This window comes from Phytophthora infestans, genomic scaffold (assembly GCF_000142945.1).
Source record: "Phytophthora infestans T30-4 supercont1.28 genomic scaffold, whole genome shotgun sequence".
Taxonomy (NCBI): Eukaryota; Oomycota; class Peronosporomycetes; order Peronosporales; family Peronosporaceae; genus Phytophthora; species Phytophthora infestans.
In genome coordinates this window covers 19,410-34,102 of record NW_003303731.1, presented here as the reverse complement: position 1 = coordinate 34,102, position 14,693 = coordinate 19,410, and the positions used below count along the sequence as shown (strand labels likewise).

Here is a 14,693-nt window from a genome sequence, read left to right as displayed (position 1 = left end):
AGGCGTCGAGGCTGTAAAAAGGGGGTGCAATCTGCCGTAACAGCTGGCAAAAGTTGCGCCGTCGGGGAATTGAACCCCGACCTCATCCTTGGAAGGGATGAATCCTAACCATTAGACCAACGGTGCACGTAACGTCTCGCTGAAAAGCCCCAAACACTTACAGCCAAACCCACATAAAAACAACAAGCTCACACATGCCTTTCACACCTTCAAACACTACACCACCGCCGTGCTCTACTACCGCATACCCAGGCACGCAGCACAACAGCGCCAAACAAACACAGTTGTAGCTATATTTTTATATCGGTCGATGGGCAGCTGGAATCACACGACAGCTCGCAGCCACAACGCTCGGACGAATCGATCACCATTGGGCGCTAAAGCGCGAGAAGTCCCTCTACTCACTCGGACCCGGCTCGTATATTGGGTCTGCAACTTCGGCAAGAGATTGTTCGAGCAGCGGGACCGATGAGCGACATTCTTTTATTAAAAGCGGCGCTCACAGAACCACCACTAGACCATCGAATGCAGCTATCAATTTACACAGTTTTGCAAAGGAGTGCAATGGAGATTAGCAAAGAGTGACAAAAGGTGCTCCGAGCAACACGCCGCCAAGCGACTGAACGAGCAACCGGAGGTGGAGACTACCCCAAACAGGTTGCGCAACACAGAAAGAAGCAAGGTGTGCGCCGCCGGGGAATCGAACCCCGACCTCATCCGTGGGAGGGATGAATCCTAACCATTAGACCAACGGCGCAGCAGACAAACTAGATGTTACCTCAATACAAACACCAGCTAAACCACAACCCTAGCCATACAGCAAACGCCACAAACGCCAACAACAATGTGCCAGCTGCAACGACCCACATCCCACACACCCGTCGCCACCCTCACGCTGCCTCCGACACACGAGCTGCATACACAAGCAAGTACTAGTATGCACAACTGCCGTTTCTGCTTTCTTACGCCGAAAATCCGGTCTAAGCAATGGCTAGGTGGTCAGCAGGTCAAGGAGGCGTTGCCCACATGCAGTAGGACGTGCGTGGAGGCGTCGAGGCTGTAAAAGGTGGTGCAATCTGCCGTAACAGCTGGCAAAAGTTGCGCCGTCGGGGAATCGAACCCCGACCTCATCCTTGGAAGGGATGAATTCTAGCCATTAGACCAACGGTGCACGTAACGTCTCGCTAAACAGCCCCAAACACTCACAGCCAAACCCACATAAAAACAACAAGCTCACACATGCCTTTCACACCTTCAAACACTACACCACCGCCGTGCTCTACTACCGCATACCCAGGCACGCAGCACAACAGCGCCAAATGAACACAGTTGTAGCTATATTTTTGTATCGGTCGATGGGCGGCTGGAATCACACGACAACTCGCAACGTAGTAGCACTCGGACGAATTGATCACCATTGGGCGCTAAAGCGCGAGAAGTCCCTCTACCCACTCGGACCCGGCTCGTATATTGTGTCTGCAACTTCGGCAAGAGATTGTTCGAGCAGCGGGACCGATGAGCGACATTCTTTTATTAAATGCGGCGCTCACAGAACCACCACTAGACCATCGAATGCAGCTATAAATTCACACAGTTCGGCAAAGGAGTGCAATGGATATCAGCAAAACTTGACAAAAGGTCCTCCGAGCAACACGCCGCCAAGCGACTGAACGAGCAACCGGAGGTGGAGACTACCCCAAGCAGGTTGCGCAACACAGAAGGAAGCAAGATGTGCGCCGCCGGGGAAATGAACCCCGACCTCATCCGTGGGAGGGATGAATCCTAGCCATTAGACCAACGGCGCAGCAGACAAACTAGATGTTACCTCAATACAAACACCAACTAAACCACAACCCTAGCCATACAGCAAACGCCACAAACGCCAACAACAATGTGCCAGCTGCAACGACCCACATCTCACACACCCGTCGCAACCCTCACGCTGCCTCCGACACACGAGCTGCATACACAAGCAAGTACTAGTATGCACAACTGCCGTTTCTGCTTTCTTACGCCGAAAATCCGGTCTAAGCAATGGCTAGGTGGTCAGCAGGTGAAGGAGGCGTTGCCCTCATGCAGTAGGACGTGCGTGGAGGCGTCGAGGCTGTAAAAAGGTGGTGCAATCTGCCGTAACAGCTGGCAAAAGTTGCGCCGTCGGGGAATCGAACCCCGACCTCATCCTTGGAAGGGATGAATCCTAACCATTAGACCAACGGTGCACGTAACGTCTCGCTAAACAGCCCCAAACACTCACAACCAAACCCACATAAAAACAACAAGCTCACACATGCCTTTCACACCTTCAAACACTACACCACCGCCGTGCTCTACTACCGCATACCCAGGCACGCAGCACAACAGCGCCAAACAAACACAGTTGTAGCTATATTTTTATATCGGTCGATGGGCAGACGACAACTCGCAACCTATCAACGCTCGGACGAATCGATCACCATTGGGCGCTAAAGCGCGAGAAGTCCCTCTACTCACTCGGACCCGGCTCGTATATTGGGTCTGCAACTTCGGCAAGAGATTGTTCGAGCAGCGGGACCGATGAGTGACATTCTTTTATTAAATGCGGCGCTCACAGAACCACCACTAGACCATCGAATGCAGCTATCAATTCACACAGTTCGGCAAAGGAGTGCAATGGATATCAACAAAACGTGACAAAAGGTGCTCCGAGCAACAGGCCACCAGGTGACTGAACGAGCAACCGGAGGTGGAGACTACCTTGAACAGGTTGCGCAACACAGAAAGAAGCAAGGTGTGCACCGCCGGGGAATCGAACCCCGACCTCATCCGTGGGAGGGATGAATCCTAACCATTAGACCAACGGCGCAGCAGACAAACTAGATGTTACCTCAATACAAACACCAGCTAAACCACAACCCTAGCCATACAGCAAACGCCACAAACGCCAACAACAATATGCCAGCTGCAACGACCCACATCCCACACACCCGTCGCCACCCTCACGCTGCCTCCGACACACGAGCTGCATACACAAGCAAGTACTAGTATGCACAACTGCCGTTTCTGCTTTCTTACGCCGAAAATCCGGTCTAAGCAATGGCTAGGTGGTCAGCAGGTCAAGGAGGCGTTGTTCTCATGCAGTAGGACGTGCGTGGAGGCGTCGAGGCTGTAAAAGGTGGTGCAATCTGCCGTAACAGCTGGCAAAAGTTGCGCCGTCGGGGAATCGAACCCCGACCTCATCATGAATCCTAACCATTAGACCAACGGTGCACGTAACGTCTCGCTAAACAGCCCCAAACACTAACAACCAAACCCACATAAAAACAACAAGCTCACACATGCCTTTCACACCTTCAAACACTACACCACCGCCGTGCTCTACTACCGCATACCCAGGCACGTAGCACAACAGCGCCAAACAAACACAGTTGTAGCTATATTTTTATATCGGTCGATGGGCAGCTGGAATCACACGACAACTCGCAACCTATCAACGCTCGGACGAATCGATCACCATTGGGCGCTAAAGCGCGAGAAGTCCCTCTACTCACTCGGACCCGGCTCGTATATTGGGTCTGCAACTTCGGCAAGAGATTGTTCGAGCAGCGGGACCGATGAGCGCCATTCTTTTATCAAATGCGGCGCTCACAGAACCACCACTAGACCATCGAATGCAGCTATCAATTCACACAGTTCGGCAAAGGAGTGCAATAGATATCAGCAAAGAGTGACAAAAGGTGCTCCGAGCAACAGGCCACCAGGTGACTGAACGAGCAACCGGAGGTGGAGACTACCCCAAACAGGTTGCGCAACACAGAAAGAAGCAAGGTGTGCGCCGCCGAAGAATCGAACCCCGACCTCATCCGTGGGAGGGATGAATCCTAACCATTAGACCAACGGCGCAGCAGACAAACTAGATGTTACCTCAATACAAACACCAGCTAAACCACAACCCTAGCCATACAGCAAACGCCACAAACGCCAACAACAATGTGCCAGCTGCAACGACCCACATCCCACACACCCGTCGCCACCCTCACGCTGCCTCCGACACCCGAGCTGCATACACAAGCAAGTACTAGTATGCACAACTGCCGTTTCTGCTTTCTTACGCCGAAAATCCGGTCTAAGCAATGGCTAGGTGGTCAGCAGGTCAAGGAGGCGTTGCCCACATGCAGTAGGACGTGCGTGGAGGCGTCGAGGCTGTAAAAGGTGGTGCAATCTGCCATAACAGCTGGCAAAAGTTGCGCCGTCGGGGAATCGAACCCCGACCTCATCATGAATCCTAACCATTAGACCAACGGTGCACGTAACGTCTCGCTAAACAGCCCCAAACACTCACAACCAAACATACATAAAACAACAAGCTCACACATGCCTTTCACACCTTCAAACACTACACCACCGCCGTGCTCTACTACCGCATACCCAGGCACGCAGCACAACAGCGCCAAACAAACACAGTTGTAGCTATATTTTTATATCGGTCGATGGGCAGCTGGAATCACACGACAACTCGCAACCTATCAACGCTCGGACGAATCGATCACCATTGGGCGCTAAAGCGCGAGAAGTCCCTCTACTCACTCGGACCCGGCTCGTATATTGGGTCTGCAACTTCGGCAAGAGATTGTTCGAGCAGCGGGACCGATGAGCGACATTCTTTTATTAAATGCGGCGCTCACAGAACCACCACTAGACCATCGAATGCAGCTATCAATTCACACAGTTCGGCAAAGGAGTGCAATAGATATCAGCAAAGAGTGACAAAAGGTGCTCCGAGCAACAGGCCACCAGGTGACTGAACGAGCAACCGGAGGTGGAGACTACCTTGAACAGGTTGCGCAACACAGAAAGAAGCAAGGTGTGCGCCGCCGGGGAATCGAACCCCGACCTCATCCGTGGGAGGGATGAATCCTAACCATTAGACCAACGGCGCAGCAGACAAACTAGATGTTACCTCAATACAAACACCAGCTAAACCACAACCCTAGCCATACAGCAAACGCCACAAACGCCAACAACAATGTGCCAGCTGCAACGACCCACATCCCACACACCCGTCGCCACCCTCACGCTGCCTCCGACACACGAGCTGCATACACAAGCAAGTACTAGTATGCACAACTGCCGTTTCTGCTTTCTTACGCCGAAAATCCGGTCTAAGCAATGGCTAGGTGGTCAGCAGGTCAAGGAGGCGTTGCCCTCATGCAGTAGGACGTGCGTGGAGGCGTCGAGGCTGTAAAAGGGTGGTGCAATCTGCCGTAACAGCTGGCAAAAGTTGCGCCGTCGGGGAATCGAACCCCGACCTCATCCTTGGAAGGGATGAATCCTAACCATTAGACCAACGGTGCACGTAACGTCTCGCTAAACAGCCCCAAACACTCACAACCAAACCCACATAAAAACAACAAGCTCACACATGCCTTTCACACCTTCAAACACTACACCACCGCCGTGCTCTACTACCGCATACCCAGGCACGCAGCACAACAGCGCCAAACAAACACAGTTGTAGCTATATTTTTATATCGGTCGATGGGCAGCTGGAATCACACGACAGCTCGCAGCCACAACGCTCGGACGAATCGATCACCATTGGGCGCTAAAGCGCGAAAAGTCCCTCTACTCACTCGGACCCGGCTCGTATATTGGGTCTGCAACTTCGGCAAGAGATTGTTCGAGCAGCGGGACCGATGAGCGCCATTCTTTTATTAAATGCGGCGCTCACAGAACCACCACTAGACCATCGAATGCAGCTATAAACTCACACAGCTCGGCAAAGGAGTGCAATAGATATCAGCAAAGAGTGACAAAAGGTGCTCCGAGCAACAGGCCACCAGGTGACTGAACGAGCAACCGGAGGTGGAGACTACCCCAAACAGGTTGCGCAACACAGAAAGAAGCAAGGTGTGCGCCGCCGGGGAATCGAACCCCGACCTCATCCGTGGGAGGGATGAATCCTAACCATTAGACCAACGGCGCAGCAGACAAACTAGATGTTACCTCAATACAAACACCAGCTAAACCACAACCCTAGCCATACAGCAAACGCCACAAACGCCAACAACAATGTGCCAGCTGCAACGACCCACATCCCACACACCCGTCGCCACCCTCACGCTGCCTCCGACACACGAGCTGCATACACAAGCAAGTACTAGTATGCACAACTGCCGTTTCTGCTTTCTTACGCCGAAAATCCGGTCTAAGCAATGGCTAGGTGGTCAGCAGGTCAAGGAGGCGTTGCCCACATGCAGTAGGACGTGCGTGGAGGCGTCGAGGCTGTAAAAGGTGGTGCAATCTGCCATAACAGCTGGCAAAAGTTGCGCCGTCGGGGAATCGAACCCCGACCTCATCATGAATCCTAACCATTAGACCAACGGTGCACGTAACGTCTCGCTAAACAGCCCCAAACACTCACAACCAAACATACATAAAACAACAAGCTCACACATGCCTTTCACACCTTCAAACACTACACCACCGCCGTGCTCTACTACCGCATACCCAGGCATGCAGCACAACAGCGCCAAACAAACACAGTTGTAGCTATATTTTTATATCGGTCGATGGGCAGCTGGAATCACACGACAACTCGCAACCTATCAACGCTCGGACGAATCGATCACCATTGGGCGCTAAAGCGCGAGAAGTCCCTCTACTCACTCGGACCCGGCTCGTATATTGGGTCTGCAACTTCGGCAAGAGATTGTTCGAGCAGCGGGACCGATGAGCGCCATTCTTTTATTAAATGCGGCGCTCACAGAACCACCACTAGACCATCGAATGCAGCTATAAATTCACACAGCTCGGCAAAGGAGTGCAATAGATATCAGCAAAGAGTGACAAAAGGTGCTCCGAGCAACAGGCCACCAGGTGACTGAACGAGCAACCGGAGGTGGAGACTACCTTGAACAGGTTGCGCAACACAGAAAGAAGCAAGGTGTGCGCCGCCGGGGAATCGAACCCCGACCTCATCCGTGGGAGGGATGAATCCTAACCATTAGACCAACGGCGCAGCAGACAAACTAGATGTTACCTCAATACAAACACCAACTAAACCACAACCCTAGTCATACAACAAACGCCCAAACGCCAACAACAATGTGCCAGCTGCAACGACCCACATCCCACACACCCGTCGCCACCCTCACGCTGCCTCCGACACACGAGCTGCATGTACTAGTATGCACAACTGCCGTTTCTGCTTTCTTACGCCGAAAATCCGGTCTAAGCAATGGCTAGGTGGTCAGCAGGTCAAGGAGGCGTTGTTCTCATGCAGTAGGACGTGCGTGGAGGCGTCGAGGCTGTAAAAAGGTGGTGCAATCTGCCGTAACAGCTGGCAAAAGTTGCGCCGTCGGGGAATCGAACCCCGACCTCATCATGAATCCTAACCATTAGACCAACGGTGCACGTAACGTCTCGCTAAACAGCCCCAAACACTCACAACCAAACCCACATAAAAACAACAAGCTCACACATGCCTTTCACACCTTCAAACACTACACCACCGCCGTGCTCTACTACCGCATACCCAGGCACGCAGCACAACAGCGCCAAACAAACACAGTTGTAGCTATATTTTTATATCGGTCGATGGGCAGCTGGAATCACACGACAACTCGCAACCTATCAACGCTCGGACGAATCGATCACCATTGGGCGCTAAAGCGCGAGAAGTCCCTCTACTCACTCGGACCCGGCTCGTATATTGGGTCTGCAACTTCGGCAAGAGATTGTTCGAGCAGCGGGACCGATGAGCGCCATTCTTTTATTAAATGCGGCGCTCACAGAACCACCACTAGACCATCGAATGCAGCTATAAATTCACACAGCTCGGCAAAGGAGTGCAATAGATATCAGCAAAGAGTGACAAAAGGTGCTCCGAGCAACAGGCCACCAGGTGACTGAACGAGCAACCGGAGGTGGAGACTACCCCAAACAGGTTGCGCAACACAGAAAGAAGCAAGGTGTGCGCCGCCGGGGAATCGAACCCCGACCTCATCCGTGGGAGGGATGAATCCTAACCATTAGACCAACGGCGCAGCAGACAAACTAGATGTTACCTCAATACAAACACCAGCTAAACCACAACCCTAGCCATACAGCAAACGCCACAAACGCCAACAACAATGTGCCAGCTGCAACGACCCACATCCCACACACCCGTCGCCACCCTCACGCTGCCTCCGACACACGAGAAGCAAGTACTAGTATGCACAACTGCCGTTTCTGCTTTCTTACGCCGAAAAGCCGGTCTAAGCAATGGCTAGGTGGTCAGCAGGTCAAGGAGGCGTTGCCCTCATGCAGTAGGACGTGCGTGAAGGCGTCGAGGCTGTAAAAAGGTGGTGCAATCTGCCGTAACAGCTGGCAAAAGTTGCGCCGTCGGGGAATCGAACCCCGACCTCATCCTTGGAAGGGATGAATTCTAGCCATTAGACCAACGGTGCACGTAACGTCTCGCTAAACAGCCCCAAACACTCACAGCCAAACCCACATAAAAACAACAAGCTCACACATGCCTTTCACACCTTCAAACACTACACCACCGCCGTGCTCTACTACCGCATACCCAGGCACGCAGCACAACAGCGCCAAACAAACACAGTTGTAGCTATATTTTTGTATCGGTCGATGGGCGGCTGGAATCACACGACAACTCGCAACGTAGTAGCACTCGGACGAATTGATCACCATTGGGCGCTAAAGCGCGAGAAGTCCCTCTACCCACTCGGACCCGGCTCGTATATTGGGTCTGCATCTTCGGCAAGAGATTGTTCGAGCAGCGGGACCGATGAGCGACATTCTTTTATTAAAAGCGGCGCTCACAGAACCACCACTAGACCATCGAATGCAGCTATCAATTTACACAGTTTTGCAAAGGAGTGCAATGGAGATTAGCAAAGAGTGACAAAAGGTGCTCCGAGCAACACGCCGCCAAGCGACTGAACGAGCAACCGGAGGTGAAGACTACCCCAAACAGGTTGCGCAACACAGAAAGAAGCAAGGTGTGCGCCGCCGGGGAATCGAACCCCGACCTCATCCGTGGGAGGGATGAATCCTAACCATTAGACCAACGGCGCAGCAGACAAACTAGATGTTACCTCAATACAAACACCAGCTAAACCACAACCCTAGCCATACAGCAAACGCCACAAACGCCAACAACAATGTGCCAGCTGCAACGACCCACATCCCACACACCCGTCGCAACCCTCACGCTGCCTCCGACACACGAGCTGCATACACAAGCAAGTACTAGTATGCACAACTGTCGTTTCTGCTTTCTTACGCCGAAAATCCGGTCTAAGCAATGGCTAGGTGGTCAGCAGGTCAAGGAGGCGTTGCCCACATGCAGTAGGACGTGCGTGGAGGCGTCGAGGCTGTAAAAGGTGGTGCAATCTGCCGTAACAGCTGGCAAAAGTTGCGCCGTCGGGGAATCGAACCCCGACCTCATCATGAATCCTAACCATTAGACCAACGGTGCACGTAACGTCTCGCTAAACAGCCCCAAACACTCACAGCCAAACCCACATAAAAACAACAAGCTCACACATGCCTTTCACACCTTCAAACACTACACCACCGCCGTGCTCTACTACCGCATACCCAGGCACGCAGCACAACAGCGCCAAACAAACACAGTTGTAGCTATATTTTTATATCGGTCGATGGGCAGCTGGAATCACACGACAACTCGCAACCTATCAACGCTCGGACGAATCGATCACCATTGGGCGCTAAAGCGCGAGAAGTCCCTCTACTCACTCGGACCCGGCTCGTATATTGGGTCTGCAACTTCGGCAAGAGATTGTTCGAGCAGCGGGACCGATGAGCGCCATTCTTTTATTAAATGCGGCGCTCACAGAACCACCACTAGACCATCGAATGCAGCTATAAACTCACACAGCTCGGCAAAGGAGTGCAATAGATATCAGCAAAGAGTGACAAAAGGTGCTCCGAGCAACAGGCCACCAGGTGACTGAACGAGCAACCGGAGGTGGAGACTACCCCAAACAGGTTGCGCAACACAGAAAGAAGCAAGGTGTGCGCCGCCGGGGAATCGAACCCCGACCTCATCCGTGGGAGGGATGAATCCTAACCATTAGACCAACGGCGCAGCAGACAAACTAGATGTTACCTCAATACAAACACCAGCTAAACCACAACCCTAGCCATACAGCAAACGCCACAAACGCCAACAACAATGTGCCAGCTGCAACGACCCACATCCCACACACCCGTCGCCACCCTCACGCTGCCTCCGACACACGAGCTGCATACACAAGCAAGTACTAGTATGCACAACTGCCGTTTCTGCTTTCTTACGCCAAAAATCCGGTCTAAGCAATGGCTAGGTGGTCAGCAGGTCAAGGAGGCGTTGCCCTCATGCAGTAGGACGTGCGTGGAGGCGTCGAGGCTGTAAAAGGTGGTGCAATCTGCCGTAACAGCTGGCAAAAGTTGCGCCGTCGGGGAATCGAACCCCGACCTCATCCTTGGAAGGGATGAATCCTAACCATTAGACCAACGGTGCACGTAACGTCTCGCTAAACAGCCCCAAACACTCACAACCAAACCCACATAAAAACAACAAGCTCACACATGCCTTTCACACCTTCAAACACTACACCACCGCCGTGCTCTACTACCGCATACCCAGGCATGCAGCACAACAGCGCCAATCAAACACAGTTGTAGCTATATTTTTATATCGGTCGATGGGCAGCTGGAATCACACGACAACTCGCAACCTATCAACGCTCGGACGAATCGATCACCATTGGGCGCTAAAGCGCGAGAAGTCCCTCTACTCACTCGGACCCGGCTCGTATATTGGGTCTGCAACTTCGGCAAGAGATTGTTCGAGCAGCGGAACCGATGAGCGACATTCTTTTATTAAATGCGGCGCTCACAGAACCACCACTAGACCATCGAATGCAGCTATAAATTCACACAGTTCGGCAAAGGAGTGCAATAGATATCAGCAAAGAGTGACAAAAGGTGCTCCGAGCAACAGGCCACCAGGTGACTGAACGAGCAACCGGAGGTGGAGACTACCCCAAACAGGTTGCGCAACACAGAAAGAAGCAAGGTGTGCGCCGCCGGGGAATCGAACCCCGACCTCATCCGTGGGAGGGATGAATCCTAACCATTAGACCAACGGCGCAGCAGACAAACTAGATGTTACCTCAATACAAACACCAGCTAAACCACAACCCTAGCCATACAGCAAACGCCACAAACGCCAACAACAATGTGCCAGCTGCAACGACCCACATCCCACACACCCGTCGCCACCCTCACGCTGCCTCCGACACACGAGCTGCATACACAAGCAAGTACTAGTATGCACAACTGCCGTTTCTGCTTTCTTACGCCGAAAATCCGGTCTAAGCAATGGCTAGGTGGTCAGCAGGTCAAGGAGGCGTTGCCCTCATGCAGTAGGACGTGCGTGGAGGCGTCGAGGCTGTAAAAGGTGGTGCAATCTGCCGTAACAGCTGGCAAAAGTTGCGCCGTCGCGGAATCGAACCCCGACCTCATCCTTAGAAGTGATGAATCCTACACATGAGCCCATCGGTGCACGTAACGTCTCGCTGAACAGCCCCAAACACTCACACCCAAACCCACATATACACAGCAAGCTCACACATGCCTTTCACACCTTCAAACACTACACCACCGCCGTGCTCTACTACCGCATACCCAGGCATGCAGCACGCGACAACCAAACAAACACAGTTGTAGCTATATTTTTATATCGGTCGATGGGCAGCTGGAATCACACGACAACTCGCAACCTATCAACGCTCGGACGAATCGATCACCATTGGGCGCTAAAGCGCGAGAAGTCCCTCTACTCACTCGGACCCGGCTCGTATATTGGGTCTGCAACTTCGGCAAGAGATTGTTCGAGCAGCGGGACCGATGAGTGACATTCTTTTATTAAATGCGGCGCTCACAGAACCACCACTAGACCATCGAATGCAGCTATCAATTCACACAGTTCGGCAAAGGAGTGCAATAGATATCAGCAAAGAGTGACAAAAGGTGCTCCGAGCAACAGGCCACCAGGTGACTGAACGAGCAACCGGAGGTGGAGACTACCCCAAACAGGTTGCGCAACACAGAAAGAAGCAAGGTGTGCGCCGCCGGGGAATCGAACCCCGACCTCATCCGTGGGAGGGATGAATCCTAACCATTAGACCAACGGCGCAGCAGTGTTACCTCAATACAAACACCAGCTAAACCACAGGCCTAGCCATATAGCAAACGCCACAAACGCCAACAACAATGTGCCAGCTGCAACGACCCACATCCCACACACCCGTCGCCACCCTCACGCTGCCTCCGACACACGAGCTGCATACACAAGCAAGTACTAGTATGCACAACTGCCGTTTCTGCTTTCTTACGCCGAAAAGCGCGGTCTAAGCAATGGCTATGTGACGGGGTCACGCAGCACCTTGCGCTAGAGGAAGTTGACTTCCGAGTGCATACAAACGCTTAGTGAACGGCAGTTCACAGGTCCCCTTTTACCGAAAGGGAGCGAAGTGACCAATTTAAGGTAGTTTGTAAACTAAGTATATTAATAGGTAGACTAAGCTTGAGTTAAATACAAACTATAAGTCACCTACAGAAAAGCAATGTCATCAGCCAATGGTTGGCTTTGGACGACCTTGGTACCTTGTACCAAATATCCCGAAGTGTGGCGTGTCACACTTTATGTAACTAGGGGTTCGCACTTAGGGCTACGTACCCCGTTACATCCTCCCCCACTTAGGTTCGGTTTAGCGCCCAATCAGAGTGAAGAAGTGTACGTCACAAGCTTTCATTCTCAAAGTCGAAAAACATCAACTTGGCGCGCGAGCGCGGTCGAGGCTCACTTTACAGTTATAGCCTCGAGCAGCAGTCTGTGCGCTCCTCTTCTTGGTCTCCACATCGACCGTTACTATGCCCCGTGGCACTGCGAAGAGCGGTGCGAAGACACGCTCCAAGGCTAGGCGCAAGCCAAGAGCACTAAGCCTCACGGCAAAGGCTCGACCCTCCAGGAGGCGACCAAGGTCGCCTCCGAGGCGATTGGCTCTACTGGTGACGCGGCTGTGAGCAAGCGAACGAGCAAGCGCCGCAGTCCGTCACCCTCGGCCTCCCCAGACAACCGTCCGAACCCTCGGTTCGCTGAACGTGAGTTCGACTCAGACAGTGAGGGCGAAGCCGAGTCCGGGAGCACGCGCAATGCTCCTGCGGGCTCTACGGGAGGGCACAGCCCAGTGCCCAGCGAGGAAAAGGACGACAGCGTGCAGTCGCTCGCTAGTGATCACGGTGATCACAGTCCCAGGACGTCGGTGCGCTCTGAGAGCCCGACCGTCAAGGCTATGGGCTCTCTCAAAGCTGGTGGCGACGAGGAAGAGAAACCTCGCAAACGTCTCTCGCTTGGGTCTTGCGCGTGCTAAGGCCGCTAAAACCGAAGGCGCCAAGCCCTCAAAGAAACGTACAGCCTCTAAGTCTCCACTCCGCGAGAAGAAGGAGACTCAACATATCTATCAGAGTATCTTCGACTCCTCGGATGAAGAGGAGGATAAGGAGGAAGAAGAGGAGGAGGAGGGTGCTATCGCTGAGCCCCGGGAGGTCTCGAATGACCTCGACCAGCAACAGAAGGGATTCCAGGCTGCCCAGCGTATGCGTGGGGGTTCGGTGGTGGCACGCGTCAGCCAGAGAGCTGCCATCAACACAAGAGGGTATTGGCCTCCCGAGGAGAGCTCTGGGGACGACCTCTTTCTGGAGCTTCTCGTCGCTTCCCGTGGCCTTGTTGGCGGCCACATGTTTTTAAACGTACCCTTGTCCAGAAAAAGCAGTTGTTTGTTGACAGCTTGGAGGTGGCTCGGTGTGTGCTTCTCGCGCCACACCGTATCCCTCTTGAGGACTTCACAGCGTGTCGTAAGAAGCCCGAGAACCGGGGTGGTCTCCACCCTCTTTGGGGCTACCCCTAAGTTCTTCCAGAGAACTGACCCACTGGAGTTCTTGTGAGGACATGTTCTGGGCTTGGGTGGAGTCTCTCAACTACTCACCCTGGGAGTTACGGGAACTCCATGAAGATCAGCTGATGTCCCGCATCCTGGACCAGCGTGATCTTCGTGTTCGGTTTGCCCACATGGTTAGCAAGCGCATGCTGCCAAGGGACATTCTGAAGCGCGCGGCTTCTAGCGCTCACGATGAGCGCGGGTACGGAGTGTCGTCAACGTCCGTACCCCGTTTGGGCAAGAAGCCCTGGACTACTTATGAAGCTGCCGCCGCTTCTGTTCCCAGATTGCGACAGCCTTCGGGCAGTCAATCAGAAGCCGTTCAATCGGCTCACACGAGTTCTCGGAGTGGGCAAAACCCCTCCACTTCACGAGAAGCTGTCGCTTACCGCGACGCCGCTGCTACTGGAGGATTGGCTCCACGTGGTAGTGGACTTTTCCATTCCGGTCAAGCAGGGGGTGGAGGTGCCCTCGTACGAGTACGAGTACTCGGCGCCTCCCGAACGCTACTCTCGTCCGAGTGCTTCTCCTGCGGGTTGACGCAGGGCCCTGAGGTTGACCGCCTTCGTCAACGCGTCCTCGTGCTTGAGATTGCACTTAGCCTTGGGACTGGCGGTGATGCTGCCGCCCAGGCCGGGAATCAGGGCGAGCTCGCTCGTCTAAGCGGGCCGCCTGGTCCTGTTGGAGCGAGAGGTC

At 53.4% G+C, this 14,693-nt stretch overlaps 1 pseudogene across 1 annotated transcript; it reads right to left on the bottom strand.

Moving 5' to 3' along the window:
• Positions 1 to 11,488: 11,488 nt before the first annotated feature.
• PITG_27985 lies at positions 11,489 to 11,560 on the bottom strand (annotated as a pseudogene). The gene has a single exon. The product of its transcript is annotated as a tRNA-OTHER (tRNA).
• Between the last annotated feature and the right edge of the window lie 3,133 nt (positions 11,561 to 14,693).